Raw genomic sequence first — 6,077 nt, 5'->3', positions numbered from 1 at the left:
TACAGAGACATGATTCATTGCCCACAACAGGTTGGTTTGACTCTTAAAAGTCTGATGATTAATTTGACAAACAACAATTTTATTTAATAAATACAATTTCATGGATATTTTATTTAATAAGTTTTGTCCTTTTAAGAAAAATCTTCAAAACCATTTACATGTTATTGCAGAGAAGTATACTGGCTATTGTTCATGTGACTCAGCACGGCTGTATTTGTCTTTCTAAGAATTGCAAGGAATATAATGAGCACTAGGTTTTAAATTACATGGCTGTTTGTCCATCCGTTGTGCTAGAAGTAGGGCATGTGCATGACTTAGAACCATTTACCATTGGAGTGTTACTGAAATTCATAAAGAAAAGAAAAGCTGAGAAAATTGTTTCCCTAGTAATAACCCATGATCTCTACCCATGTTGGAAAACCCACTCTTTCACAACATGCCAGAGACCGAAGTATTCCCAACTACTCACCCTGTGTTCAATTGCTTTTTCCCCTGCACTTTTGCTATAAATAAATGCATACATTAAAAAAACACGTGTCCAGTCCACCTTCCAGGCTCTGGAACAGACCACCTCCTATCGAAATGTAGGAACGCTGTTACTTGCTGTTGTCTCACATGTCTTTAAATTATAATATTATATAAGGTTTTACGTAATCTGCATCAGTGACAGAGAACGGCGTTCTTTTGCACTGCGATACCAGTATTGACCACATGAGGCGTCAGTAAACCTATTATTTACATGTTCCCTGAGGTAAACCTAGGCACTATAGTCTGGGTGGTATTCCAGAAATTAGGTTTTGCAACATAACCGGGTAAATTAACCCACCATCTGATTCACAGTGTTGCAGCAACCTACGGGCAATGTTGTTACAACGCTGGGTGTCAGCTGGGGAGTAAATTTATACCCGGGTATGTCACATAACCTGCTTTCTGGAATACCCACCTGGAAGGGATATCTGGAGTGATTTGCAGTGTTTTAGTGAACAACATTGCCAACATCGCAGACCCCTATCAACCGAGCCTATTTGTCATCCACAATTACAGGGTGCTTTCGTGTATTGCATGCCGCACTATCTGATCAAACTGACAGTTCTCTCGACAGTCAGAGCTCGCGCAAGAAGGTGGAACGTAAGGAAAATAACCTTTCCAAAACATGTAAGGCTGTAATAGGGTCTTAATAAAAGGTCTTGTGAAAGACCCAGAGAAACTCAAATATCCGACAAAATCCCGGACAATTTTGGAATCCCTCCCGGACGCATTTTTTAAGTCTCTGAAAGACGACATGTAAAAGAGGACGTCTGGTCACCCTAAGCTACAACTATCCTACACTACCCATCACAATCGCAATGCATCTCGCAGTGTCTTCTAGCAACATTTGGCCTGGCCAAATTCAAAAGGATGTATATACAATTATTATATTTCTAGCTCACACACTGATACAAGATTGTGTTGTGACACCTACATATGCATTTTTTGTTTACATAGACAGGGAACCTGGAGTACAACATTGAGAAGTCTGACTGATGGACTGCATCTTCAGAATCATCAAGCCTGGATGAGAGCGAGAGCAATTTTTGGCAAACAGTGACCAAATGTCAGCGTGAGCTCGGGTTCCTTGAGGACGAGCTGGAGGACCGCCAGGGTTTTGAATAGAATCCCCTTTATGTAAGAGACAGGGAGGGGGCATGAAAATAGGTTGCAAAGGGTCTGCGTGATCCACGTGACCAATGTTTGTGTAAGTGTGTGGGTGGCGGGTCAGATATACCTTGACGCGTCCTACGGCTCACGTTTAAGTTTGGGTCCGGACACATTCTTTCCATGCCATGAGTTTGTCTCTGATATTGTTATACAACACTTTTTTCTGGTTTAGTTTTTGGAATCACATGTGCAACTACGGCTGATTGTGGCTACTCTGTGGCAGATGATTCCAATAGCGGTTTTACCATAATTGTTTCACAATTTATCTACCATATAACAATAGTTAAAATAGATTTGATGTGGAAGACAAACTCAATTTAGATTTCCGTTTTGAAAGTCATATGGCAGTATTCAGTTTTAAGCTCACTGAGTTTCAACCATTGATCCACAGATGACCACCGCCTGTACTGCCAACAGGCGGGGAAAGCATGTGCAGCATGGGAGAAACAAGAAGGTGAGTGAGAAAAGTACCAAGTATTGATGGTTAAGACCAAATAATGACAGACATTCCAACCTGCAGAGACTCATTTCAGGGAGTCAAGACAATTTAGGACTACTGGTTGTTCCACATCACTATTCCCTTCATTCAAGCTTGCTCTATTTGCCATACAGGCTTACCACAAGTCAAGCAAGCAAGTAGTGAGAAGTAAATGTTCTTTGTATGAACACACTATCTACCACACCGGTATCTGGATCTGGATGAGCAATTAAAACAGAGTAATCCTTTAAATACATTTTAGAATCTAGGAGTCATCATTTAGGGTTTATTCAGCTCATGTTGCAGAAGTTCTGCATTATTGAGTGGATGAGTGTAATGGATTTTTAGGCCTTTCATGATGTATACACCTGAGAGCCGTGACATTCTCTTGACAAACTTGATGGGTAGACAATGGTTTCAAATGAAAAGACTGACCTACCTCCTATAGGGAACACACATTCTTGAGCTATCAACGCCTTCACACTTTCTAGAAATGTTCTCCAAACATAATGGTCAAATAGATATTCAAATGTTCATCATTAAGGTAATGATACAAAACATCGCTGACCAGCTGTCAAAATTATCGATGATATTAGCAGACTGTAGTTGTAATGATAGTAAAATTATGAAATTATAAAGAAAAAACGGCACAAAAAGTGCAGTTTTTGATCAGTGAAAGTAACCTTTACTATGGCTTCCCCAAGGGAGCTTTGTTTTTGATATATGATATACTTTATGATCTATTCTCCTTTTGAAGTAGACTTTGACTGGGAAAGACTGACTCAGTCTTTCAATTGATTATATCTTGACAGGTACGTATCCTGGTTGGGGTTTGACTTTGTGCAGAATGATTACCTAAAGGTTTGGCGACGGGCCACATGAGTGATGACACAGGTCACACACAGTGTATTACCCGATAGCTCTGTGTTTGCATTCAACAGTTGAAAGAATATTTGACTAAACAAACCACAACCCTCCTCCTTCTTGTTGTCGGAGCTAAGCTCACCACTAGAGACAGAAGGAGACATCTACAGGTCATTGAGCAACAAGGTGATGAGAACCTGAATGATTACAATACCATAGGCTCAGTCAGGATCCTTAAAATGTGGCCAAAGGTTTAAAGTGGTGTGAATATTTGGCTGTCACGCTTTGAGTTTCTAAGCTTTTTATACCATATGTGCTTGAAGAAGCTTGGCTGAACCTGTTGACTTTGTTCTAATGCACATGGACTGAATGGGTGAGGGGTGTCGGGTCACCAAGTTTGGTCAAAACCTTTAGAACCTTGTAATTATGTTAAATGTCCAAACAGAGCAAGTCAAGCAATAATCTGTCACAGGCTTGTTCAAACATGGTGGGCAGGATAGCAATTTAACAGATTTAGCTTTGACGTGATACATGCCCTGGCTGTAAATACAGGTAATCTTGATTTGGAAGATGCTTGGTCAATCAGGTGAATGTTCATTCACATGTATGTGACCTGAAAAAATGAATAGATACAAATATTTTTGAAACTTTTTACAAATAATAGAAAGCACTGACAGCATCCTTGGGTATTTCAAATTTATATTTGCCCTTAAAAGGCTCCTAAAACCCTGAGGAAACTATAGACAGCTTTCTATAGGACACCAATCATTGTTCCATTGAATTATAGATGTTTTCAGTGGATAGATTATTCAATGTATGAATGATTTATGGACCATCAGACAAGTCAAAATAAAGTCAATACTATCATAATCAACCAAATTATCATGACATGTTTTTTTTTAAATAACGCAGACCAGTCAAGATACATGATTTGCATCTACTGAAATAATGATCCATAGATATTGAGGAGACAAAGGTTCCTTCTATATTTTATTTATACTAAAACCAATCTTTATTATCAGCTCATAGATTAAAAAAGGAAATGCTGTCTCTACAAAACGTATAAAAAAATTTTTTAAGGATATACAGGGAAGCAGTAAAAGTTGTTTAATATGCTGTTGATAAAAAATACATTTGTCTCCATCCAGTCAAAGCTTGTTGTGTTGAAGAAGCTGTACCAAAAAATCCCTAAGGAAAAAAACACCTCCCTAGGGCCAGCCCATAATTATGCAACCAGATCTCATGAAGGCCATTTCAGATGTGCTCATTTACTGTTGCATCACTCTCAGCATGTGCCACCTTACTCACCAGTCCATTGTGGTATAGAGAGAAAATGAGAGTGAGTCAGCGAGTAAGAGAGAGATAGCAAAAAGAGCTAGAAAGTGAGAGACAGTTAGAAAGAGAGGTAGGGAGAGAGAGAGAGAGAAAAAATGTTACATAACTGTGTTGAAATATACCCAAAGTCACATGTTCACATTGAGGACTGCAGACACACACACACACACACACACACACACACACACAGACACACACACACAGAGACACACACACACACATACAAATATCTGGAGTGTAAGGTGCAAGTTGTACTAGCGGCGATACTGACACTAACGCACGTCATTAAAGATTCAATAGTGATTCGTTAGCAGACACTGCCTTCCTCCATGTGAATAGTCTGTGGGAAAAAATGGGCAGGGACCTCACTCTCTCTCTAAGAGATAAACATGTGACTAGCCCCTGCCAACGTTTTTATTGGAAGCTGGAGAGGGAGAGAGAGAAGAAAAGGAGACAAGAAGCAAAGCCACGCCTTAGGCTATGGGGAATAGAGCTGAGGTTCATAGAAAGCTGACGTCTGTGTTCAGGATCAGGACCAAGACAGGGATGTGATAAGGCTCACAGAGATAGGGGTTGGGGGTTGATGATGACGAAACCACTGTGTGAATATGGTTTACTTGCAATCCGACAATCTGGATGGCATTTGACTTCGTCCTCCAGGCTTATATGACAGATCAGTGTCCCCTTGTTTTTCCCAGAGGCCTCGGGCCATTCTCTGGTCTCATCTCAAACTCTACAATATGACATGTCATCTTAAATGAGATCCATTACTCTCAGCATATGCTAGCACTGTAACTCCTAGCATTATCACAGAATAAGCAGATCCACAAGGGTCCTGTCTAAATGTAATCTTCAGTATTGTTACATGCATTTGTGTAAATTAGCCAAGCAGAAGTAACCAAGCACGCAGGGCTTCACTTCAAAGAAAAGTGAACAACTGCAAATGAGGATGAACCTACTCCTATAATTTTCTCTCACACATGTCCGCTCAGGACTCTTGGGCTAGTACTCACAGTGTCACTTAGCATGGATCATTAGACCGGTAAAGTGGCATACTGTATTGATCGTTTTGATCTCAGAGGCTGCGCAGGAGTGGGGGGGGGGTGAGTTGGAATCACTTTGAATTACGGATGAATGGGATTATGGATAGCAAGTGTTTCAAAACCCTCTAAATCTGATGGCAAACACATGAACAAGATGCAGATGCACTCACAAAACAAGCAAAGAATACATTTGTATTACTGTTAATGACACCTCAAATGATACTCCAATCCTCAGTACATACAGAACCTGTAAATCATGTCTCCCCTCTCTCCATGAACAGCACTATGTTCATTTATGTTGCATTTGAGCTGAGTCATAAGAAGTCTCAACTGCATCTGATTACCTTCTATGACAAATGTTCACAATGACACAGGGATCAAAAGTGAGTCACATGGACAATCCTCTTGAAATACAATATGGGAGATCCCATATGTTCCGCTATTTCTCCATCAACAAAATCGGTCTCTTGTGTATAGAGGGGATGTATACTATACGAAGTATCTTGTGAATTACTGTACACACAGGCTCTGGTGAGAGGCACAGACAGAGGAAGAACTTTGTCTGAACAACACATTCACCAAAGTATCAAGATTTTCTCTTTCATTCCTCGTGTAATGTAATGGTTTTGCTGAAAGGATGTGGCATGCTTGAGAAATCC

This window comes from Hypomesus nipponensis, chromosome 19 (genome assembly GCF_054491055.1).
Source record: "Hypomesus nipponensis isolate SF chromosome 19, ASM5449105v1, whole genome shotgun sequence".
In the NCBI taxonomy this organism is placed as follows: Eukaryota; Metazoa; Chordata; class Actinopteri; order Osmeriformes; family Osmeridae; genus Hypomesus; species Hypomesus nipponensis.
Note: the sequence above shows the minus strand (reverse complement) of the source record.